The 26,004-nt window shown below is 39.8% G+C and overlaps 1 long non-coding RNA gene across 1 annotated transcript in view; it reads left to right on the forward strand.

Moving 5' to 3' along the window:
* The window catches only part of LOC144588404 (uncharacterized), a 272,384-nt gene that overhangs the window by 22,364 nt on the left and 224,016 nt on the right, over positions 1–26,004 (forward strand). The window lies entirely within an intron of this gene.

Here is a 26,004-nt window from a genome sequence, read left to right on the forward strand (position 1 = left end):
GTATTTATAGCCTGAAACCAGGACTCTTCCTCTTTTGTGAGCTCTTTCCCTCTCTGACACAAAAGCATGTATGCTTTTTTAAAAAAGTTTCTTCTTGATATTCACATGCATCCCAAGCAATGATTAAAATAAAATAAAGTCTCCATTGGTGTCAATAGGCAAGTCAGTATAGGAAGTGGGATGGGAAGATGAAGGTGTAAGGACCCCTTTCTTGTGTGCAGTGATTCTGATCTGTCTTGTGGCTCCATGTGCTTATGTATGAGCAAATTAAAAAGGCAATTGCACTCTGGCCATGATCCAGCTGTGGCACATTTGCACAACCTTGTGTGTTTATAGCACTCGTATATTTTCTACATGCACACTAGGCAGCATCCCATACCTCCATGCCAACTTGACACTTCATCCTGCCATTTCTGGTACAAGAAGGACACAATTACATTCACAGGGGCTTTTTGTTCTGCTGTGGTTACACTGGATTTCAGCCTATATTCTTAACTTAATCAGTCATTTGGCCTTCTGTTCACCACCCTCTCTTGTCTCTTCCACTCCCTTCTCCTCTGTACCTCATTGGCTTTCAGAGAGGAACAAATTACTCCTGTCAGAGGCCTAAACTAATGACTCACCAAGGGCTTCTGAAATTCAGCCTGCCACCCTGGCAAAATGAGGTGACCATCTCAGACACTTCCTAAGGGTTTCTGGAAGTTACAAATAATGCATATAAGAAGGACATGAAGGCACTCTGCAGTGCAGAGTATTTCCAAGTCTGGTCTTAGATATTTTTTCTGCCTGACCTGAAACAGAAAATTGTGCCATGACCCCACTCACTCCAAAGTCAAGAAGCATTCTGGGACCAAATCTAGAAATGGGATTGTTTGTGGTTTTCTGTTTTGTTTTGGGGTGTGTTTTTTTTAAATACTAAAGTACCCAGCTAAGTTATTTTGGCCCCTGAGGTAGAAAATGCTACAAACACCTTATAGAGTGGTAGAATAAACCAGATGGGCGGGATATAAATCAAACAAATAAATAAATAAAATAAATAAATATATCCTTTCTGGAATGATTGTAAAAATAAAAGCAAAAGCAAAGCAAAAACAAAGTGTGCTGATTATACACTGCCCCATAGCTCTGAAAGCACTCTTTGGATGGTTTATAATTTAATTATGCCGGTTACACATTGCGTCACCCAACCCACAGCAAGTTGGGTATTACCATTTACTGAATTTGGAAGGGTGAAAGCCTGAGTCAACACCAAGCTGGCAACCTGAGTTTATCAGGATTGAATTTAGCTCATGAGCAGATCCTTGACTGCAGTACTGCAGTTTAACCACTGCACCATGAGGCTTAAAAAACCATGGATAGTAGTGAACCCATTAAAAGAGCAAGAGGCAGGGGAAGGACAACAGGAGGAGGGAAGTGTGTGTGCACACTGCAGGTTGGGTTGCAGCAGTTGCGATCACATACTGCTGAAACCATGGATACTGCTTCTGTGGATATGGTGGTCTTATTTTACATTCTTCGAACAAGAATTCAGAACACAGTCTTGTTTTCACTATTTGAATGCAACCTTACCAAACCTAGTATTCTCCAGATGTCCTAGCTGCAGCTGCAAGTGTCCTCTGCAACACAGCCATCGCTACTTTATGAAAACAATAGCTTTACCTGGAATACGTTTGAAACAAGGGGCCTATTGTAGTGTCATATATAAGTTCACCATTATTTTATACCTAATTGTTCTGCAGAACTATAATTATCTGTTGCAGTTTGGACTGAGCCTGTTTCATGAAAGTTTCCACAAAGTACTCCATGCCAAAGAGAGGAGGTGCACAATCACAATGTCAGCCATTCCCTCATTATTGTGCATCACTATTATGATGTACAAAATGCCAGGGAAGGACAGATCCCCCACATGTTTTCCTCCCTCTGTAAGGAACCACTGTAAAAGGAGTGTAAAACCATGCAAAGAAAAATATGAAGATGGAATAATTGTAAGCCAGAGCTTTGAAAAATGACTTCTTTGAGTGATAGCCCCCAAATTCTTCCATGGCAAAACTGATTGGAGGACTTGTAGTCTGAAAGTTACTTTTCCAAGTTCTGTTGCACACAGTAGGTAGAACATGGAGTCCAGAGGGATCTTTTATAGCAGAATGATCAACTTTTCTAAACTCTGTTGCACACAGTGGGTAAAACATTAAATCCAGAGGAAACTAGAACGACACAAGTTCCAATGAGGTCTTAAAGTCTCTTCAGGAGGGTGGGTTTTTCCCATGGGGACAAAATACAATGCAAGATTTTCCAGTCACCAGGCCTAGAATGGCAATCTTTTAGTTCTCAGATGTTTTCAGCTTTAAGTCCCATCACCCCTGTGCAATTTTCCTTGCTCATGCTTTAGGCAATACAATGGAACAGGACAAGTGACTTTGTTCCTAGTACATTTTTAAAATTGGTATCTGCAGATGTGACATGCCTATTTTTCTTTATCCTGCCTTTGAAAGCTTCTGATGATCCACTGGACAGAGAATGCTAAAGTGTATGGGTATGTTTTGCCTTCTAGTATCTTTGTAATCTTGTTGATGGTTTGCTGCAAAGAAGTTATAACCTGACATGTCCTGCAGGACTACCGTTGGTAATCCATTTAGTGCAGAAAACATCCACACTTGTCATGCATGGTTTTAAGATGGTTGTGTGTCCTGAAAGGCCATATTTAAGAATTTGGACCAATTGCTGGCCAGGGAGAAGGTATTCCTTCACTTGGTGCTCAGTAATAGCGCAGGACCTTGCCACCCTTCGATGCATGCCCCAGATCCCAGTGACGAGATATTGCAGCAGTTCCAAGCACTTCATCTTGTCTTCTGATTCCTTAGTGTGTGGCATTAGGGTTCATACACAGGCATTCATTTCTGTAGCTCTCTCCAGCCTTCCTCCAGCCCCCTAGTTTTGGCAAAAATGATGGATTGCAGCTACTAGAATCCTCTGACAATGATAATTCACTTTTGAAGTTGGTCATGGCCTCCTGTGCATCAGTTGACATCTCAAAATACCCACTTATTAATATTGAAAGTGGACCACTAGCCACTTTCAATTCATTTTGCACACCTTTTTTTTGCCCATCCCACTTTAGAAGCAGGTCATTAGAAACTTAATCGTATTTCTGAGATATAAGGTTTATTATTTCACACACACACATACACGGGGGTGGGTGGGTGAGGCGTGAGAGCAAGAATGAGTTTAAGACCCTCCATTAATACTCCAACAGATCCTTTTGTCAGTCAGACATCTGTTGGAACCCTTGTGATTTCCGACAGAGGAGACAATTATCTTCTTCCAGTTTCATTTCCAGCCCTGATCACCCCAAACTACAGACTTAGCTTGCTTCTAGCATTCTGACAGTAGACTTCAAATTAATAAATTCCTCAGGGAAGGAGTGGACTGGAAACAGTCCAGTCAGCAGGAAGAGAAAAAAGTCATCTTCATCCATCTCATATGCCTATAACTAGCTTTCACTGAAAAACATAATGTGAATTTTCCACTAACTTCTGTGGGAACTTGCTGTCTATTACAGCTTTACTCCAGGGTGAGCCTATACAAGATGCTCAGCTGACATGTAGAAACTTCTTATATTTTAGCCCTCCAGTGATATTGGTTTTATTACTCCTGTAAGCCGCCCCGAGTAGACTTTGTCTAGAGGGGCCGGGTATAAGTCCAAATAAAGTAAAGTAAAGTTGGTTTGACTGGTCGGGCATAAAATCTCGCAGAGCTCTGTGCCTGACCAATCAGAATTGCAAATGAAGTCCATGCTTACCTACCAGTGACCTGTTTATTTATTTTATTTAAAATATGTTTACTCCACCTTTCTGCTTAAAAGGACACAAGGCAGTTTACCTCATTAAAAAGACAATACAGTGGTGCCTCGCTTAATGAGCGCACTGTATAACAACGAATTCGCATAGTGATCCCGTTTTCGGGATCGCTGATGCGGAGGCATAGTGTCGGCCCCAATGGGCAAAACTCGCATAGCGAAGATCAGTAAGCGTTTTGCTTACCGATCTTCGCTTTGCAACGCCCGCAGATCAGCTGTTTGGCAGTTTCAAAATGGCGCCGGATGCCCAAAATGGCCGCATGCAGTGTTTTCGCGCCCTCCCCTCGCTTACCGAGGGAACGAAAATGGCTGCCGGACCCTGGAAACTTCGCTAAACTGTGAGTTTTGTGCCCATTTGTGCCCAATGGGCTTCCCCGTTCCGTTTAGCGAAGTTTTCACATAGCGAAGGTTAATCTGGAACGGATTAACCTCGCTATGCAGGGCACCACTGTATTTAAAAGACGATCACAAATCAAAGCAAGCTAATTTGAAAAAAAGGGGTGGAGGTAAGACAAGCTCATGGTAGTATGAACAGATATATTTTGCAACTTAAGGGAAGTCCTCTTACAAAGGCTTTTAGCTCCCAAAGATGGTGGCCTGCGACTGCCATAACATCTTCATAACATTCAGCCAGCAAGATTTATGGCTCTGCTAAAAAATGTTATCACACATCCCACACTAATGCTTAAATTTCACAAGACCTAATATCCTTGATCAGAATCTCTTAAGTCCCTGTCCTTTATTGTAACTGGTGTCACTTACTGGTGCTTTGTGGGGAAAGCCATGCTTCTTTATTCATGTATTTGCCACATTTAAGTATGTTCAGAAAAGAAGAAACAAAGCAAAAAGTTATTTATTTATTTAATTAATTTATATGCTGCCCATTCTACCCAAAGGTCTCTGGGCGGCTTACAACAATAAAAATTCAATTAAAATACAATAAAAGATAAAATGATTAAAATACAATTAAAATTGCCATCAGGACCCACAGTTGATGTTATTTCAATTAAAAGCCTTCTGGAACAGGAAGGTTTTGACCTGGCGCCGATATGTCATCAATGTCAGCAGCAGACGAAGTTCAGTTGGGAGGGCATTTCATAATTTGGGGGTAGCTGCCAAAAAGGCCCTTTGTCTACAAGCCATCCCCCTTACGTCCTTGAGGGATGGCTCTTTCAAAAGGGTCCCCGGGTTAGATCTTAACTGCCGGGTAGGCTGATATGGAAGGAGGCGGTCCTTCAGGTATCCAGGGCCCAAGCCGTTTAGGGCTTTATACGTCAAAACAAGCACTTTGAATTGGGCCCGGGCAGCAACTGGTAACCAATGTAACTTAAACAGAATTGGCTTGATGTGTTCTCTAGCGGCCCCACCACTCACCAGCCGTGCAGCTTGATTCTGGACCAGTTGCAGTCGCCGGTTGGTGTGATGGTTATGGTTGGTGTGATTCACCGCACCCCCTAAAGGGTCACTGGTATTCGGCCAGAGAATTCAACCAGCACTTATCTACCACCTTTGCACTGGGGCAAGTCCCAGGCCCTCAGCAGTGTGTAGCATAAGCCCTTTGAACAAGTCTGACCTTAAAAGAACAGTTTACAATTATTCAGTACTTTGCAAGTATAGACACATGGGCTTTGTGATTCCTTAGAACTCACTAAAGCTCAGTTAAGTAGGACTCTTAAAAGATAGCTAGTTTGTGGCCCTCTCCACCTCCTGGATTTAGCCATACCCCGCTGTTCAAGAGACCAGTCCTTTTGTAGAATTTTTATAATTATTTTTTATTGGAAAAATAGAGTTTCATTAGAAATCAGTTTATATTGCACAAGCTTTAGCATCAAGAACATGTTCAAAGATCATTGCAATTAAATAAAATAACTATTTCCCATTAAAATAATAAACACTAATAAACTAACTAAGGTGGGCTACAGTGGGCTAGTCCCACCTCCTTCTTTCTCCTTACTTGCATCCTCTCGAATCCAGATCAGAACAACACACAAACCATCAGAATCACATACAGTTACTTTCAGTAGAATTGAATTATTTTCCACATAACTCATCATCCATTTTCTACTTTCCCAAACTCCTCCCTTCTTCTTGGCATTTCTAGCTATTAACCAATTAACTTTAAGAGGCTGTACCACCTCTCTCCTTCCCTCATTCCCATGAGAGTCCAGGTGTTATCTCTTCTCCAGCTAGCTAGGAATGTTGAGTCTTCAACGAGCGTTCAATTTGGCCTTAATAGCTATCTTGAACCAGGCTATAACAGTCCTCAGGAAATCACTCTCATGGCACTTAGAAAATACATTCTAATGTCTCTCAAATCATCTTCGCACAGAACCTGTCTGATTCATTTTTACATTTCACTGACTACATATCCCATCATCATGACAGTTGGAACTTACCGCCAAAGCAACAAAACCAAGAATACAGATCATCCACCCTCTATCTTCACTCAAAAATGGGGCTGTTTTTCCATCCTTTTTGTACGTTAACTTCCACTCCAAGTACATATTTAAGAAATGTGTACATGAGAGTAAATTCTATAGCACTGTAGCATGATTCCCCACACCTTGTATAATGCATAAGCAGTGGTATGAAATAGCTAAAGTAAAACCTTTTTTTTTTCAGGGTCAGCACCTACAGTCAGCCAATCTGCCAAGCAGCCATGTCCATAGTTACATAATCCTTATTAGTCCAGTCTAATTCAACTATATTCTGGAGAAGACTTTCATTTAATGGTATTTGATAGTCTTATTTCAACATTAAACTGCAGAGCTACGCTAAGATCTCCAGGTCCAATCTGGTAATCAAGATTTGGGTCTGATTTGGTTCAAACTGATTGGGACCTCTTCTGATCCAACTGTGACGCAAATGAAAATCAAAATTCAAAAATCCAAACCTCCACACATCCTACTGGGAAACTGAAGTGGCTGCAACTTTTTTGCTTTTTCATAGAAGCACATGAGATTCAGGGATATGACATCTGCCTTAGCGCAGATTATTATTGCTCAGCTTGAGACAAATAAATCTAGAGGTTTTCATGCTAGCTACCTCTAACGTTTTGCTTAAACCAGCCTTTTTGTTTCTTCACATATTGTAAGTACATGAAATTTGGGGCCATTGTAGCCACTTCTCAGTTAACGATACCTGAAAAAATTTCATACCGATACCTATGGGTGGCTATGGTGGTTATGATGTACTGTCTATCTTTAAACTTTGGTTTAATAGGCTTATAGTTTGTTAATATGTGTGCTGCTTTTCTGCACTATAGTAGGACCCAATTCCAACTCAGATTAGTCTGATCGATTTCAGAGTTCATTCAAAGTCTGATCACAGTCAAAATTCAGTTGAATTTGTTGCAAAATCCTAGTAACCCTATCCCTTTAAGGAATTAAACATCAGAGCTCACCACTTGTGTTTATGCAACAATTTCAGATAAGAGAACAGAGTCACTGTACAAATGAGTGACCCAACAGTCGACATACCTTGGACTCAACACACAAAGCAGACCAACTGATCCCAATCAGTTCTAGCTGGATGTCTAAGGAAACCACGTCTACCCACAATGGACAAGAAATTGCCACAAGACCATATTAATCTGACCCCAAAGGGTGTTGTTAATAACTCAAAGTTTCTCCCAGAGAAACATATTCCAAGAGCAGATGTGTTCCATCAAAAGCCAAGCTGGAATACCACAATTTTCATCCGATCCTTGCCGCTCAAAACTGTTGACTTGGGTAAAAGCGAAAGTAAAGGCTTCAGTTGTTCAGAGGTTGATAGGATTGAGAGGTAGATCTGAAGGAAGACTAAGTAACAGCTGTAATATATAGGGGGGGAAGCACATCACAGTGTTTGTTTCTGTGAGGAAGAAAACATGGAAACCTCTTGCCAACCCAAACATACAGTGTCTACATATACTGCATAATACAGGCAGAGATCAGAATTTGGCATTCAGAATACATTTTCTGCTCACACCTTGTGGTTTTGTGAATTTTTCCCCCCATAGTCTGCTCATTGCTAGGAAGAAAGGATTTGAGATGACAAAGCATGGGGAGAAAAGGTGCGGCCGAAGGAGTTACCCACGTTTCTCATTTATATTGTCTCCTCTTCTGTTATTTTTATGAAATAATGGACACACAAACAACCCATATTGCTTTCCTATGCCATCTAGTTTCATCCATAAATGTTATTGGATATGGAACCTACTTCTGGAAAACAGATTAGCATGCCTCTTTTGTGACTAAGTTGCAGTGATGGTCATTTGGTATGCTGTAATGGATTGGACTGTTCAAATACATCCCGTATGTGTGATATCTCACATGTACATATCATTATGTTGATAAGGAGGTTATAGAGCTAGTGTGGTGTAGTGGATACAGTGTAGGAGTATGACTCAAGAGGTCTGTGTTTAAATCCTCACCCACTCATGGAAACCCACAGTGGTGGTGGTGGGAATGAGGACTGGTAAAAACACTGCTTAAATATCTCACATACCTCAAAAACTACTAGAGTTGGAATTAGCTCATAAATTAGCATAGCTGTACTGATGCAATGCTAAGCTTGGAGAGGTGGTCAGGATCCTGCACTTCACCACCCTCCGATATCTTCAGAGGGAATCTTGAACAAAAGCTACACATGAACATGCCATAAACACTATGTGCATAATCTCTGCTGAATGTTCTAAGATTCAGTCAAAGGGGAAACCCCCCCGCCATACCTCCCCCGTTGTATGAGTTATTCCATCTCAGTCGGATTCTAAACACAACTCCTTTTTCCTTCACTTTATAAAGACATTCTTGTCCTCTAAAAACAGCAGCACACACTTATAATTAACTTAATGTACTTTCAGAAAATCTGACCCTCGTACATGACAGCATTCATCTCAAATTTAAGAGCGACATCCAATTTCAAAGAAAATGCCAATTAATCTTTCATTTCAGAGACTTTGAAACCATTATTTATTTAGCTGCTTACTTCTCAACAGCTTAGTGTTCATTTCCAAGCAGTACTATATGTCACATAAAGGAACAAAATATTTGTGCATTAATGTTGCCGGCCTGATAACCAACATTGGAACAATCACAGCATTAGCCCTGAAAATGTATGAGTCTGGCCATGTGAAATGTGTAGTTCAGGGACTCAGTGATGCCCTTTTGCATCTAGATCTTGATTTAAAAGGCTAAAAGCTTAGGAGAGTGTATGTCTGCTGTCACTGCACATTAAAAGGTTGAGCTGAAATGAATTCAGGGTGAAAAGCCTTTCTCCTTTCAGTGCAGAATTGGTTAGGAACTCAAGTTAAATGTAAAGCTCAGGGTTTAACTCTCCAAAGAACAAATTAGAATCTAAATCACTTTCACACATAAGTTTTTTTTTAAAAAAAGAAAAGAACCTGGTTTATTTCTTACATTTTTATCTTGCCAAATAGAATTCCTCCATGAGACTGTGTGCCTAGAGATGGAAAGGTTAGGGTGCGATTAGACAGGGAAGCAATGCCGGGATGAATCAGGCTCGGTTGAGGTGGCAGAGCCATTTGCATAGCCTTTACAGTGACACTTCTATTCACATGGAAATAGTCACTTTGTCTGGTTGGTTTCGACACAAGAGAACCACATGCACCCAAAATGGCTGCAGTTCTCACCTTCCTCTATCATTTGCACCATCTTCTTCCCTGCCCTTCCTTTCATCATCTTGACACTTCCTTACTAGTGACACAGCACTGAATCCCTTCTATATTTTGTAAAGTGCAAGCACCTATCTTAACAGAGACTGCAACTAGACGGGGAAGCTATTCAGGTTTATCTGACACAGCACTTATCTGACACAGTCCTGCATCTGATAAAGCTGTTTAAAAATGTTCAGAGCAAAAGCAACAGAAGAGGAAGGAGTGTTTCTGCTATACCACTGCCAGGGGAGGCTAGATTTCCAACGATCCTGGGTTGGGAACAGTCTGGAACAAGGACTAATCTGCCTGGACTGGAAAAGAGAAAGGTTCAGAAACCATCTGAATTGTTATGGACTTGCAGTAGAGTGCTTCTTAAGAAGTGCCACCTGCTCCACCCAGCTGTCCTATCTGAATGCCACAGCCAGCACAGTATGTCACCAAGAGTGTTACCATAGGGCACACCTGACACTGCTGAGTTGGAACGCTATAGGCAAGCACCCATGCCAGAAATAAATATGAGACTAAGAAATCCCAATCACTTCAAGGAAAACTGTACCTCCTGTCAGTGGACCCAAAAGGGGCCAAATGGACATGGTAGATGGCTGGGCTGGTTTGCAATTGGCTGACTATTGTATAGTTGCCAGAAAACACACTAATCTTAACCATGCCAGCAGCAGGACAAATTGCAGTATAGTCACACCTTTAGGGTTTGTTTGTTTGAAGGATGGTCTTAACTGTTTAGTTAACTCTTAATAAGCCCCGTAATCTGACTCAGCAAGTTAATGTTGGAGGAGAATTTTTTTAAATTGTTTTGGAGACATTGAATTGCCATTTAGTCCTTTTCACTTGTGCAACTCAGCTTAGAACGATTAGTTACCAAAAAATATAGAGGTAGCCAGCGCCTTAAGCTCATGATACTTGCCGAAGGACTGTCTTAGAGCTACTTGCTGAGTCTTTCCTGCTCATGTCATGAAGACAAGTTTAAATCCACCCCTCAGTCTGAGCTCTGCAATTGAAAGTAATCCCACCTGAAATGCGACAGCATCTGATCTCTTTCTAAGTTACTGTACACTTTAGATAGAAAATCTGGCAGGAGTTGTCATACAGTGAACATGTGGAAGGTCTCCGACACCTTATCTCCTTCCTCTAAAAGGATAATCAGTGGGGAAAACTATTTTTGCATTCATTTTCTCCTATGGCTAAGGAGGCTGACTGGCCGGTAAACATGGTAAATCTCGGAATTATTTTGCTTAATGTCCTTGTATGATTATAGTGCTTCAGCTACAGTGCTTATACAGGGATATAATTTTAGACAAGTCAATAAAAAAAGATAAATGGAATGTATGAACCCCTTAGGCAAAGTAGCAGTTAATACAGTAGGTTGATGCTATTACAGTGGACACAGAGACATGTATAGAGGACAAATAGAAGAGACTAAAAGGAAGGGCTAAGCAAACATGTCAAAGGAAAGCATTTATATTGTAGAAGCATTATCCGGATCTCCGTAAATGAAAGCCTCTGACCATTTAAATCCATAGTTTCCCTTCCTAGAAGCTAAAACAACAAAAGACCTCTTTATTATGTTTTGGAAAAATATTTCACAAGACACTGGAACAAATGAGGTTGTTGTGTTTTATGAGCAATAATGTAATTTCTATTATAGCTCTGTTCTACTACCCATATTCTTTCAGGTTGGGTTTCACTGCTGAAGCATTACAACATTCATTGGACAGAGGTATGGTACTATGAGTGAAATCAGCCCAGCCATCTCTCTTGCAAATTCTGCATGTTTGGATCATTGGATCTGGCTGACTTGTTATGCAAACGGCCCTGCATAAAACAACGACAATTATGAAAGGTTTTGGGTGATTCTTTTATTTATTTATTTATTTATTTATTTATTTATTTATTTATTTATTTATTTATTTATTTATTTATTTATTTATTGGACTTATATACCGCCCCATAGCACTACAAGCACTCTCCGAGCGGTTTACAATTTTTTAATTATACAGGCTACACATTGCCCCCCCAGCAAGCTGGGTACTCATTTTACTGACCTCGGAAGGATGGAAGGCTGAGTCAACCTTGAGCCGGCTACCTGGGATTTGAACCCCAGGTCGTGAGCACAGTTTTTTTTTAGCTGCAGTACAGAGTTTTAACCACTGCGCCACAAGGCTCCTTATAATGAGTAAAGGCAGAGGTCCTTTGAAAAAGCTCTGTTTGAGATCAATGTTGCTCTAAACCTTTCTATAATTCACCAACTCATGAGTTGAATTTCAAGATGTAACACAGAAAGTTAACACGGAAATTGTCTGTACTCAAAATATGAGCCTTTATATAATTAACTGTTCGATAATACTTAGAATTCTAACCAGACATTTCAACTTCAAAGGGTTTCGCAAATGCCATCTAATTAATCCTCACAACTATCCAAAGAAACAGGTTATTTTGCATTTATTATCCCCTTCTCTAGAGATAATAAATGCACACTATCACATCTATGAGGACACATAGTTTTCTTCAGACATTCTTTGTAAAAGTTGAGAAATGATTTATTTTCTGTTCTTTTTCTTAATGGTCAGGAAATCATGGTATCCCCACAGCCCTTTTAATGCACACAACAGTGCTAGGAAATCCTAGTAGCTAAGCCCAAGGTCATCACCTTAGTACAATATATAAACATGCAAATTAGATGGGGTATTCCATTTGAATAATTTGTTTCCTGGTGTGAAGCAGAAATGAAGTCTTTCTTTGTGTTATTTATCATTTCTGAGTGAATGATCAGTTCTTTCCTCCACCCAGTGTTCATTAACGTGTAATTTTGGCTGAGGGATTTCCAAGCTCGGCCTCTGCCCATTGGCTTCCCCCACCTTTGCAATTAAGGTGGGTTCTGGAATAAGGGGCATTTAATGTGAGTGAGTGCTGCCCCTAATTGATGTATTTTTGTTTTTCATGTTTTCTCATATTGTAATGAATCTGTTTTATCTTTTAAGGTATGCTTGATTTATTAAATTTTATTGTTAACTATTTCTGTTTCCCTTATTATATCTATGTTTTGGTGGAAGAAAAACAGGGAACAAACAAAACAAAACAAAAAAAATTGAACAAATACATTTCCTTGTCAATCTGGAATAAACAAATGGCATTGCCAAAAATAAGTCCTTTTCCCATTATCATTACAATGATTGCTATAATTACAAATGGTTTATTTGGCAAAGGACAAACTGTGGTACACTGCCAGGGAATGAAAGATAAAATGCCACCACAAATCACATATCAGCAGAACATCTCTGATGTACATTATTTTGACTGTCAAAACAGTCAAAATGATGTACAGTCAAGGGTGGGACATGACCCACACCAGTTACCATAAAAGAAATAATTGTCTCTGCAAGGATGATCACCCTGCCCATGTTACAAGAGAATACGGTTTTGAGTTTATTGTGATGATTTTTATTGACCAGGATCTATTGTGCAACTCTGCCCATGTAAAAGCTGATGGTGTTATCAGTTGCAGACTTTAATCCTTACTTTGAATTTTCCTATTCTGTTCCTTCCCCCAGTGATCCCTTTTGACTTTAGGAAACCTTTTGGATCTTGAAAGGTTGTACATGTTTATTGTGTCTTTTTGGGTTGACCTACTGAAGGTGTCACCCTTGTATGAATCTTGGAATTTGTTTTGTGCCACTATGGCTGCTCCTAGTTCAATCTATTACATTCTGATTATGTGAATCTCTGTAACCACATTCATTCACACATGTGTTCCCTTCAGATATTTTCAGTAAAGGAAAGAACGCTGCATGAATGGGCGGGGAGGGAAAGAAAGCACAACACACAGCTCTATTCTCCTCTATAGAAACAATTACCTGACTGCTTTATAACTGTTATGTACAATGGTTATAACATTTTATGTTTCCAGATCTTCTTTCAGGTTTGAGAGAAAGCATCCAAGTCTATGGTACATTACTCTCTCAAGTACCACTAATTTAAGAATATCTTATTGCTGCTCACTTTGTGACTTCTAAGCCGTCAATACTCCACATATAGCTGCCATCAAATCCCTAAAAAGCAGGCAAATAAAATCTTAAGGCAGTCTTTTCAAGTTTGGAGCCCCAGCTGTTGCTAAGACTTCAGACCCAATCAGTTCTGACCACTGACCACACATGCTAAGGATGAATGTGGTAAATTGGGAAAATGTGGGTGAAAGACAATTGTAGTAGATAATAAACCATGAACAGATACCGGTCATCAAGTGTAAGAATGTGTCACTGGAGATGAAGGCCAAGATCAGCCACACTATAATATTTCCAATCACCATGTGTGGGTGTGAAAGCTGGACTGTAGTAAGCTTCACTTCTGCTTAAATTATACAAGCCCTCTTCTGATTTTTGTGTCTGTGCATATAAATTTGTATATGCAGTTTTATGCCAACCACTGCCCCCATATGCCTTCCTTTTTGGTGATTCATTTCCCCATCTTTTTTAAAAAGCATCACTTTATTTTACTTTACTTTACTTTTCTATCCACATCTATGGTACATTAATCTCTCAAGTACCACTAATTTAAGAATATCTTATTACTGATCGCTTGGTGACTTCTAAGCCATCAATACAGCTCTGGGAGTTTGATTCTCCACTCTGCCTCCTTGACAGGGGCTGGACTGGATGATCCACAGGATCCCTTCCGGCTCTGCAGTTCTAAGATGATTACTTTATTTTATTTAGTGACGTGTAAATTGCGACCCTAACAGAAATGCTAACTTATGGTGCACAGATATGGTGCACAAATGAATGTCTTCTCCTAGTAGGACTTGTGTAAACATAAATTCAAAAAGCCACTAGTTTATGAATGTGGGATATTGTGCTTCTGTATCTCTAATTTGAAACACCAGGAAATGACCATATATTGCTGGACAATATTGTGCCCGTGTTGCCAGCAGGAAAAAGAATGCCAAATTTTACATAGCAAAAGAGAATCTCAGTGTTGATGACACCTACAGTATGTCAGTAGTTAAGATGATGCTCTCTTGTGTTCATTACCATTTCTTCCAAGCATTTTGAATACTTTGGGGCTCCAAGCAATGGATATCTGGAAAATTTGTTAAAAAACAACCTACCAATTACTGTGTAGTCAACTGATGAAAAGGAGTTTGTAAGAAGTGGTTAACTGATGGGAGGAGGAAAGGAGTCAGTTTCTCCTGCTTGGTGTCTCTCTGTGAATGGCAGTGGCCATCTTGACTGCTGACATGGGCCTTCTGACTCTGGTTAAGAGGCAGGAAGAGTGGTACTCCTGGAGGTAGCCTAAGGTGGAAGTAGGGCAGTACTCCATCTGTGCTAGTGGGTGAGCCACTGCTGTTCCATGCAGTCAGGAACCCCGAATTATAGGCTTTGCCAAGTATGAACCTTGTCAGTTAGGAACCTTCAACTTCATATTCCCTTAAAACCTATGCCACATTTTTGTGGCATTGTATCTACTTTGCAAAGCTCCTCTTGACAAACCTGTGCCACGTATGTTCAGTGTGATGCAACAAAATCACTGTTTCTTACATTTGGAAGACTTTTTTTGAGGACAAATATTTAAGTTCCTACAGCATTGATTCCTTCCAAATAAAAAAAGCAGGTGGGCCCAACAATTCTCTTTTAAGATAAACAAGATTGTTCCTTTCAATTTATGTAATCTGCTTTAAATCTGGAGTAGTTTGAGTCACCTATTTCTGAAGGGGGGGGTTGAAGCAGTTTTCTCAGAACCTTCAGAACACAGCCAAAGAGCCCGAAAAACCCACAACAATCATGAAACAGTTTTACTTTTTAAAAATCATAATTTGAAAGCCCTTTGCCCAAGCGTTGCCAAATTTGGCACATAGCAAGAGCAGACAACTGTTCCAAATGTAGTGCTGATCTGAAGTTGAATTTAAAAGCTATAATTTCTTATTTAGCTGCCCCCATTTTTAGAATTGTCTTGTAGCAAGCTCTACCAGCACAAGATCATTGTCCCACTCTTGTGGAGTAGTAAAGGATCATGATTTGATTCACAATTCAAGATATACAGTCTTTCTTTGTGCACCAGGCCAGATGGTTACTGGTTTCTCATTGCTGCACTCCCATGATCCACAGAAGTGCCATCTTTGATTACCCATTACCTTAAAAGTAAGGGGGTAATGGATTTAAAAGTAATTTCTTGTAATGGGTTTATAAAACCTACACTTGTTGAAATTTGTAAAAGTGAAACAGAATTGCAGAAACTTGGCAGAAGCTTTCTGGACGATGAGGAGTATAATTCCACATGGGACGTGAATATGAAATCTTGCTTCAGTTGGCTTCTCCATGAAAAATTTATTGGATTCCTTCTGATTCAAGATGTAGGTAGGAAACCACTTCTGGGGACACTCCACAGCAGAAAAAATATTCAAAATTCACACATTTTTTACTCAATTGGATGACTACGAAAGAGATAGGAGTTATTCCCAAAGAAAGGTGTTTCTATTAATACATAGAACTGGAAGTTGAGTGAATCTCTCTGGAAGAGAAAAATATAACAGAAAATGTTTGTGTCAGAAGAAAAATCAATATGGGGGGAAAAAGAAGCGCAGTAGTTAAGCTCAGGGAAAATATAATGAGTCAGCCTAGGATTAATATACCAAATAGTGTGTGTGTGTGTGCGGGGGGGAAATGAAGATAAATGGGGGTGTTGTTAAGCCTTCTCCATGTTACCTCCCCCCCATAAGAAGCAATATCAGAATAAATACTGTGCTCAAACAATTGATGACAGAAGGAAAATATATTAAAAAATTATAAGCAGGTAAATCCAGTCGTCTAATCACCAAGAACGTCTGAGATGCTGAGAAATATAAGAGTGAAAGACAAAAATGAATATGTAGCATTTAATTCTTTGGAATTAATTACAGATTCAAAGATTTGTCACTAAAAACGCTATATCGGGCCATTCGAAGATATAAACACTTTAAAATGTTGAAAGGCAAAGCTGCAACAATTAAAATCTAATTGTCCAGTCTGATGGAGCCAGGCTAAGTGGAACCCAAACATTTTGAAAACAAATGTCTCTAGAGCAAGCTAAGCCAATCCAAATGGTCCTATCCTGCATAGACCACTACAGAGCTTTATACAGCAGCCACATCATTAAGGCTGGCCAGATACATTGTGGTGTCTGAAGCACAAAAAAGGCCCCACCCATCCCTCCTTTTTCATGTAGAAAAGCTGAGTCGACAAGGCAGTCAATTATACTTGAACCACTAGTGGGAGAGAGCATATGTGCCACTGCATTTGAATGGAGCATACTAGCTTAGGGGGACACAGGGGCATTTACATGAGGTACAACGCTCTTTCCTCTCAACATCCTGGTACAGGCTCCTGACTCCCAGTGTCTGCTATCTGAGGCTACTACCCCATTCTTCTCTTAGTACTACAAGAGTCTGAGAAATAATAGGAACATTGCAGGAGGTGCTTAACTGACCTACGTCTCCTTTATTTTTTTCCCTGATAACATCTAGTGCAACATGATTTAGTCATTAAGGTGGCCATTTGAGCATAATCAAAACAAGAGAACATGCGTCATCAAAAGAGAGGACCGAGTGCAGCCCCCCAATTTGCACAGAATTTCATATGCCAATTTTTATCTACATTTGCAAAATTAGAAAGGATTTTAATAATTTAAGCAACATCACAGTAATCACACCTAAATGTGCCAGATGGACAACTTCATTATAGCTTATTAGCAACTTCCAGGTCCATAATCTCCTTTACTGTGGTCCTTTTTCTTTAAAGCTGACTTGGACTTGAAGCCCTTCAAACAGAGGACACCATAAAAAAGAGGACTGTCCTCTGCCATCTTTCAGATTGGGAACTGTCCCCTGTAAAATGGGTCTCATGGCTATCTTCAAACACACACACACACACACACACACACACACACACACACACACACACACACACACACACACACACACACACACACACACCAAAAATATTAACATGAAGAGGACATCTGCAGTTATTTCTATACGCAGATTCCTATTTTAACATAACATTCATTATAATATATTACAGAGTATGGATGCTGGCAGAAACTGGTATTGCATAAACAGCATTCATACAACAGACTAGCTTATGGATATTCAGTTTGTTTCTTTTGGTGGCCTTTCATAGCTCACTTGTAGTTCTGCTTTGCTCCATCACTCCTGAATTATGAAATCATCTATAACTCCTAGAAATAAATGATGTGCCACAGGTTATTGCTCTGCACAATATTACATTAACGTGTGTTACTCGTATCATTTAGATTTTCACATAAATTTGTTCACAATGAGCCAGTCTATTTCTATCTAGCAGGTTACACAGATGCAACTAGGCAGGTGACTATTTTCTTAGCATGACCCTATATGGATGTAACAAGAGATATTTGCATACTAAATTGAAAAAATAAATTCAGTTCTTCAAAACCCCCTCCCTGTTTTGTGAATGCAGGATATTGTGCTTCTGTATCCACACTTCAAAAACCCAGGAAAAGTCCAAATATTGTTAGACTAATACGTGAATTTAGCCTCATAGTTGCTATTTTTAAATAAGCAGCCATAGGGTTATAATGCATGTTGCATTCCTGCATTACATTAGCTGCTGTTATGTGCTGCCAAGTACTTCTTAGTTATGGAGTCCCTAATCAGGTTTTCAAGATACATGAGGTGTTCAAGTAGTTTATGATTGCCACACCCCAATGAGTTTTCCATGACCAAGCAGAGACTTGACCCCAAGTCAACTAATCCAGCACGTGTTGGACTATAGTCATAGTCTGCAAGCCTTGAAGTATAGAAATAAAAATGATTCATAAAGTAAATATATTTACTGTACTTTGTAGGTGTAGTGGATAGAGTGATGGAATAGGACTGATGAGTCATGGGTTCAAATCCCCTCTCCACCACGGATACTCACAGGGGATGTGGAACTGGTCAAACATCTCTTTACGTTTGGTTGCTATAGCTCAGTTCCAACTTGATGGCAAGAAAAATCTGTTTATGGTCATAAACATTGTTGACATTCAGTTTACATGAAAAAGCGTCCCATTCAGGGGAAAGCAGGAGGGGCCATATGTTCTACCTAGCAGAAGATGGTGCTGCCCTTGAACACACCTTCCATCTGATGTGCTGTCCTGCCTACGTAGGACTGTGAGGGGGTGCAGGCACACACCCCTAGTGAGCCCTCTGGCCCCAGCACACAAGTATCAGGTAGCCTGGAGGAGAGATTTGATCAAGGATCAAGCTGATGCAGCTGAAGGAGATACAGTTCCCTGATCTAGAAGAAACAGTTGGAGGCGGCGGCAGAGGGGCAAGGAGAATAAAAGAACAGAACTGGGAAGGCACAGGGTCTCTCTCTCTAAAGATGAGGACATGTGGGAGGATGCAAGAGAGGAGGATGCTAGAAGTCTACTCTCATCTGGTTTGCTTACTAGTTTCCTTGCTTGCAACAGGAGTCAGACACCAGAAGCTCCAATCATGTATTTGGACAAGGCTACGTTGGCTTGGCCTCTGACACAGCCCTGGAGAGGTAAGTGACAGGCATGTTGAGGGAAGGATGGGTAGGCACAAGCTGCAGAACCAACCTGATTTCTTTTGATTTTCTGTCCAAAGCTTCCTTAAAAGGAGTGTGTTCTGGATCTGAGCTCTCCTTCTCTTCCTGCTTTCCAGAAGCTGATCTTCTGGAAACTCCAGTGAAGTTAACTGGGATCCCAAGTTGTCAAGTGGTGCCCAAGAGTTTGGAGATTATAATTCAGCCATATGAGACTGGGAAGGGATGGAGACAGGGGGAAGAGGCACTGTGCCACTAAAAAAAGCTGTTCTGAGCCAAAAAGCTGAGCTAGAGCCCATGGAGTTATTATTGGGGGATCCTGATGCTCAAGTTCAAGTTCAGGTTTATTGTATTAGCTTAAAACAGTCACAATTGTTTAAAATACAAATATGATCAAATAAAATCATGGTAAAATCACAGACATATAAAATAATAAGATACCCTTCATATCTTGGAGTCTCCTGCACAATTAATCGTGATGGCTTTCAGGAAATTAGCACGAATATTTCTGTCCACTTTTGCAAACAGCGTTCTTCTGTAAGGGTCACAGTCCAAAAGTAACCTGACCACCTTTATCTGAGGGCTTTCCTCCTGCAGAGCAGCCAAAATGTTACCCAGGAACTTTTCTCTGGGGTTTTGATAGAGATGATAGTTGAGTAAATAGTGGACAACATTCTCTGCTCCAAAAATATATAGCCTTAGATGTTTAGGGACATTCATATACCTCCATCTAAGACAATGGTTGGCATGGTTTGGAAACAGAGTTCTTTGAATGCTATTCTCAGGGAGGCAAAAGTAAGTGTATGTAAGTATTGTGCCATTGAGTGGTTTGTTTTCAGCAGATGGTAACAGTGAAAGAAATTTGAAGAGTGAATGCTTTCCAAAAATCATCACTTTAGATTTTGTGTAATTTATGCTGCTGCCATTGCAGGAGGGGGGGCTGTGCCATCAGGCTGCACAAGGACTTCAAGTGAAAGCTGGCAGCTTGAAGTAGCAAATCTGTCCTCTGTTGTCCTCTTTCTGTGATGTGCTCTCGCTTTTTTTGGTGATGCCACTCCAGCTGAAAACGTTTGCCCTAAATTCAGATGGTTCTTATTATGAGATGTAACTTGTCTTATAATAATGCTGTTATAGTACTGCATTGTTTAATACTCTCCAACAAGATTCCTGATTTGAGGCCTTCTAATCATGCAACCTGATCATATCAATGCTTCCTCCCAAGTAGATTATATTGATTTCAAAAGGACTGCCATCTAGGATCCTAACTACATTGGGCAAAGTTTTTCAAAAAATATATCATCAGGTGCATAGCAGGGGAACATAGTCATGGGCAGTGTAGTGCAAGAGGAAGGAAATGTAATTCCCTCTAAACTCAATAAAACCCCTACCACTGTGTGTTAATGAGCATTAAAATGAAGAAGAAAAATCCCACTTTCCTGAAGCCTCTCAGTACTACTGTTATTAATTTAATTTTTTTCCTCTTTTTCTAACTTGCCTGAGTGTTGTTGCTGATGAGTTAATATACTGTCCAAGGATCCTTTGTAAATGAAGGAGGGATAGGAAATGTTTTAATAAAATGCCCTGATTGCTAGATCTCTTCCCTGGTTATTCTGCTAATTCAGACCCTTGTTTACCATACAGCCTTTTTATTATTATTACACACCCAATTAAACCATTTTGCACTTATGCACAATGAATCTCTTGGGTGGCTATTTTAATATATGAATATAAATAAATTTTGTTTGCTATTTTGGTATCCATTCAGCCAGCCCAAATAAGTTATTTTTTGAGCTTTTCACAGTCTGTGAACATTCATTATCAAACATAATTTGGTGTCATCCATAATTTTGTTTATCTTACTACATACTCATGCCTTTGAAACATTTATGGACAACTTAATAACATTTATGAATGTTGTTCCAACATACTTTCAATCTAAGGCCTTTTTTCAAACTACCTTTTCTTGATATTAACATGCCTCCAGCCTTGTTTGCTCCTTCAGACAGAAGGTTGGAAGTGATGGTTTACTTTCACAGTGGCCACATAGGAAACGGTATGGCAAGATGCTAAAGATTCTTACAGAATATGATCAAGTATTTCTCTATTAAATCTTTTATCTCCTACAGTATATTCTATATACTGGTAAATATGTTGCATCAAAATATTTCACACAAGTCATTCATTGCATTATATGCTGTCAAATCATCTCCAAGTTACAGCAATCCTATGAATGAGTGATCTCCAAAATGTCCTGTCCTCAGCAACCTTGCTCAGATCTTTTAAACTCAAGCCTTTGGCTTCCTTGATGAAGTCAATCCATCTTATATTTGGACTTCCTCCTTTCTTGATACCTTCAACTTTCGCTAGCATTATTATCTTTTCCAGAGAATCTTGTCATCTTATAATATGTCTAAAGTAGAACAGTCTGTTTCATCATTTTGCTCTAAGACCCACTTGTTTGTCTTTCTGGCAGTCCAAGGTATCCACAAAGCTCTCCTCCAGCACCATATTTTACATGAATCTCTTTTTTTCTTGGCAGCTTTTTTCACTGTTCTACTTTCCTGCCTGCCTGCCTACCTACCTACCTAATGCATCCATTCAGAGCAGAAATACAAGAGTGTGGATTATCTTAGTTTTGGTCTCCAGTGACACATTCTTACATTTGGTGTTCTTTTCTAGTTCCTTCATTGCTGTCCTTCTCAGTCTTCTGATTTCTTGCCTGCCCCCTCTATTTGGATTAATAGCTAAATCAAGGTATACAAAACCTCTAACTATCTCAGTTTCTTCACCGTCAACATAAAAAATGTGATTTTTGTCATCTTAATGTGTAACTGCGGTCCTGGTTTGGCACTTCTTTCTTTCACTTTAATCAGAAATTCTTCAAGCCATAGCTGCTTTCTGCTGGTAATATCTGAGTTTGTCCCACCCCCAAGGTTTGGGACTCAGGACTCAGACTCAAAGTCTTGAACTATGCATGTGCTGCCCAGCCGCCACTGTCTGCAACTACAACTTCAGAGGCAGCAGGCCTGGCTTCCTTTCCATGTACAGACCCACTGCTTCTGTCCATACATGTACCGGTCAGCTGATTGGCTGGAGTATGTGCAGAGACAGTGGGCTGACTCTGGGAAGGGAAGGGAAATCAGACCACGGTCTTTGTACATGTTCTGCCCTATCAGCTGGCTGGCACATGCATGGACAGAGGCAGCAGGCTCCTGCCTCCTGGAAGGGGAGGTTGGGTCTGGTGTCTCTGAAGATGGTGGTGGCAGGCAGTGGCAGTGGTAGACCAATGGCAGTGGTGGGCAGATGCAGCACGTAGGTCCATAGGAATTCAGCAACACAACTTGGACAAATGGATCCAAGTCACAAATCAAGTCATGAGTCCCCTCACCCAAAACCCCCAAGTTGAGTCCAAATCAAGTTACTGGTGGACTTGACAGAGTTGTGAGTCCCCATCTCTGCCCACTCCTATTGCATTGCTATGTAGGTATACATACCAATGGAGGCACAAAAAGGTTTCGACATTTGGAAAGGTATACATATGTATGGATTTATGTACAGTACATGGGACTAAATCTACTGATAGTCTCTGCTAGTGTAGACACCCTGAAATAGACCCTAGTTGTAAGTAAATCTACAACAAATAATGTTATTGTCCTCAGCAATAAAGGTTTCCCAACACGTGGAGGCATCCTATAAAAATGCAAAAAGGTTTGCTGTTTTGTGAGAGTGAAAAGACTAGCTACACTTACCATCAGTGTCATCGTCAGGACTAGACAAAGCAAAACAAAACTAACAAAACAAAACAAAACAAAACCAAAGAAGAAATAAATGTTTTTTTGCAAGCATGCACAAAAATCCTTGTATTAAATTATTTTTCTCAAAAAATAGAGTCACACATTTTTCAGGTTATGGTACCAAATTGTGAAAAATTCACAGAAGACATTGGGGAAATAGCAAGCTGGCCAAGCAAGGAGAAAAAAAGAATGAATTCTTCATTCTCACTTCTGAAGATAAAATAAGTGAAGTGCTGATATTTTCTATGATTGATTCCAAATTGGGACAAATATCACAAATGACATTGGATTTAGCTTATTTTAGTGCAGGTGGTTTTCATAGACGTTGAATATCTTAACCAGTTCTTTGAGTGGTTTTGGCCATACTGTTGGAACGGTACCTCGGTGCTCCAGAGCAACCTTCTACAACACAGTACTCGACAGTTTTGGAAAATGAGTCCCAGGGTCCTGACAATGGAGCTTGCTGTTTGAAACTGGTGGAAGCTGAAGTCCAAAACATTCAGATTGCTTCCTGCTGGGACATTTGATCTGAGACTCAAGTGGCAACTAAGAAGGAATTATGTATGAGTGGAAGCACTCAGAGCAATTAGGAGGCATATCCTCACCACCAAGTATTCCAAACAACCGTCATCCTTTTACGGAATATTCTTCAAATCACTGCTAGCTGCTTCTCTTTTTTCACAAACACTGTGCATTCACGAGACATTTTTATTTTTTTACAAAGATGTTAAAGACAAAAGGCACCATAGAGAAAAGTGTTCATTTGTGTCTTCCCAACACCCAAATAAAATGATACATCCCAGCGATTCCAAATATTTGGGTCAGATGTCACTTACAAGTTTCCAGGTAATTAGGAATGAGAAACAGTAAGAGAGGGATGAGTAGCAGATATTTTTTGAACATGTAGTTCTCTGGAGAATAGGAATAATTGAAGAAAAGATAACGGGCGTGTTACAGAATTTCAAGTTTTCTCCCATTCTTTTTTTCTAGATAATTTGGGAGGATGATGTTAAGTTCTTAATGGCAGCTGGCATTACTTATTCATATTTTTAAGAAATCCTTTGAAGATGTTCCTAATGACAAATGTCTTGTATGCCTTAATGAGGAAAAATCTAAGAGTCAGACAAGAATAAGAACGAAAAGCGTTTGAAAAATGAGTAAGAATCTTGGCAAAACCGGAATTTTTAAAAAACTTTTAATCATTATTGCATTTTTAAAAACAAATAAATAATTATCATAATATTAGCACATAACCAAAATAATTTTCTATTGTCTTTTGCAAAACAGTAAGTCTTTAACATTTTAATTTCCTTATTTTCCACCAGACATTTATTTTCTTCGCAATCTTAATAATACCTTTCTTAATTCTTATTTTATATCCATATTAACAATCTTCTTTACTTTGTTTTTACTTCTGTTGAGAGCAGTTCTGCATCTAATTTAAACCTAAATTACTTGGTAGAGGTTTGGAATCTTTCTTCCATTTCTCTCTAAAATAACTCTTTTCTTTCCCCCATTGAGATTTGTTCTCAATTCTACTCTTTCCTTTCAATGAGTCTGTTAACTTGTCCATTAATATTAGTTCCTGTAATTTTATTAAGCAATCCTCCACCGAAGGAGGAGCAAAACTGGCTTTTGTTTTAGGTGGCTACCCTTAAAGTGTTTCCAAAGAGGTAGCTGTGCTAGTATCTTTGGCTTTATATTTTAAAATGTTGTTATTCATGTTTATATGAATTCCTCCTTACAGTCTGTTGCCATGAACTTGAGTAATCTGAATCTCCAGCCTCATGAAAAGCAACAAAGGACGAATACATGCATGCCGCGGTGGGAATATTCTCACGTGATATCTATTTTGTTATTGTTGTTTAGTCGTTTAGTCATGTCCGACTCTTCGTGACCCCATGGACCAGAGCACGCCAGGCCCTCCTGTCTTCCACTGCCTCCCGGAGTTTGGTCAAATTCATGTTGATTGCTTCGATGACACTGTCCAACCATCTCATCCTATCTCAGTTTTCAGAATAGTAGCGTTTGTCTGATACACCATGATGAAAAATAAAATATAGAAGGACACACTTCTATTCTTTCTTTTATTTTGAATTTGATAATTTTCTCAACAGGAGTTATTTTCAGGTGGGAGTTGGACGTTACTTCACATACGGTAAATTCCCTGTATGAGGTTTCTACCACTATGCACAAATGAACTGGCATTCCAGGTTATATATACTGATTTGGAATGTGCATTCATTTTTACATGAATGGGAAAATGAACACATTAGCCCTTCTCTCCCTCCCTCCCTCCCTCCCTCTAAGCACAATAAATTACAATTTGAACCAATGACAAGGGAATGGATTTTTAGAAGCGTTGGCACCCAAGTTTTGCATTAAGTACTCTGCATGCAATCCATACAAATATCACAAGCGACATTAGGCAACTGATATGCAGTATACGTGTCTTTAGTTAAATGGAAACTGTGCTGTTCTAGTGTGCTGTTTCAATTTCCACTAAAGTTGGATCCTATAGAATAATGGAGTTGGAAGGGGTCTGTAAGATGATCGAGTCCTACCTCCTGCTCAATGCAGGAATCCAAAACAAAACAGATCTAACAGATGGTTGTCCAATTTTCTCTTGAATGCCCCCAGCACTGGAGGGCTCACCACCTCCCAAAGTAACTGGTTCCATTGTCATACTTCTGTAACAGAAAGTTTTTTCTGATATTCAACCAAAATTTGACTTGCTGTAACTTGAGCCCATTATTACATGTCCTGCATGACCAAGAGTAGATTCTAACCCTCTGTATGACAAACTTTCAAATATTTAACAAATGCTATCATATGTCCCCTCATTCTTTTTTTTCCTCAAAGCTAAACATGCCCAGTTCTTTTAGTCTTTCCTTATAGGGATTGGTTTCCAGATTATCCCTGTTCGCTTTCTCCAAACTTGTTCCAGTTTGTCAGCATCCCTCTTAAAGTGTGGCATCTGGAACTGGACATAATACTCAAGATCTGACCTCTGAAATTTTCCAGGCTTGCTGTCCAAGAGGGCAGGGGACTCAGGGCCAGCTCTCCCACTGGGCAAAGTGAAGTGGCCATCCCAGGCAGCAGACTGCCAGGAGCACTAAA

The sequence above is a fragment of the Pogona vitticeps genome, chromosome 3 (genome assembly GCF_051106095.1).
Source record: "Pogona vitticeps strain Pit_001003342236 chromosome 3, PviZW2.1, whole genome shotgun sequence".
NCBI classification, from domain to species: Eukaryota; Metazoa; Chordata; class Lepidosauria; order Squamata; family Agamidae; genus Pogona; species Pogona vitticeps.